General features: G+C 53.5%; 1 pseudogene; it reads right to left on the bottom strand.

The window, feature by feature from the left end:
- Positions 1-402: 402 nt before the first annotated feature.
- Positions 403-632, bottom strand: LOC116628812 (annotated as a pseudogene).
- Positions 633-1,061: the final 429 nt, after the last annotated feature.

Here is a 1,061-nt window from a genome sequence, read left to right as displayed (position 1 = left end):
AGGGGAGGCAAAAGGAGAGAAGCGCAGGGAGGGGGAGCTGGAGGAAGCAATAAGACAGAAGCTGTGCCTCAGCCTCTGGAGTCCCCACTAGTCAGAGTGGAACTCCAGAAGAAGCCCAGATACATCCCTTGCTTTGGGGGCATGGTTGGGGCCCCAGCTGTGGCCAAGCTGAAAGCTGGAAAGGATGAGGCCTCCTCATATCTACCTCGGAGAGCATCAGGGTGGGATGAAGACTTGAACAAAGCTAAATGGGAAGAAATCCTGACAATGCTTCACTGGACCCTGGGCAGGAGGGGCTGGGAGAGGAAGGCAGCTCTTGGGGCTGGAGGGAAGAGGCACGGAAGGAATAGAAGGCTCCATCTGGTAGCCTGGATGTCGGGCAGGTGGTACCCTAGTCCACCCTTACTTCTGTTTATTCTTGGGGGCTTGCTGGGCCATGGGACACTTGTGCTGGGTGGGGATCACTGTGCCCTTGGGTGGGCATTGTTTCTTGGGCTGTGGAGCACGTGGATTGTTGGTTTGTGGTGCACATTTTCTTGACATCTGACAGGGGGTGGCTGACAGGGCTGCTTCACCTGCTGCTGCTGGGCCTTCTGGGGCAGGCTCTGCCTCCGCTGCTGCTGCTAAGACATTGCTGCAGGAACAGGGGAGCCTGAAAGAACCCCAGGCAATGGACACTTTGGGGAGGGCTCGGTCCGCCACCCCTCCCTTCTGACTCCTAGAGCAATGTTTCCTTACAACAGCCAAGGACATGATAAGTGATTAATAGCTTCAAATTGGTCAATGGATTGACTCACATGCACCCATTGCAATCCTCTCCCCTTCATCCTTCTGCTGCACTATCATGATGTCCAGTCTGCCTTCTCTGGACCTCCATGCTCTTATTTGGAAGATGCTGATCTGGGAAGGTCTCTGAGGCCTTCCTACCTCCAGCGTGTGTCTCTGGTTTTGTTTGTTAGCAGCCTTCCTCTCTTCTAAATTCGTGATTATGTTCCGGGTGTAATGATAGTGAGGCATGGGAGCTGCACAGTGTAAAATGCAATACATAATATACCTGTTTC

The sequence above is a fragment of the Phoca vitulina genome, unplaced genomic scaffold (assembly GCF_004348235.1).
Source record: "Phoca vitulina isolate PV1807 unplaced genomic scaffold, GSC_HSeal_1.0 scaffold130, whole genome shotgun sequence".
Classification (NCBI taxonomy): Eukaryota; Metazoa; Chordata; class Mammalia; order Carnivora; family Phocidae; genus Phoca; species Phoca vitulina.
Note: the sequence above shows the minus strand (reverse complement) of the source record. Positions and strands in the feature narration are given on the sequence as shown.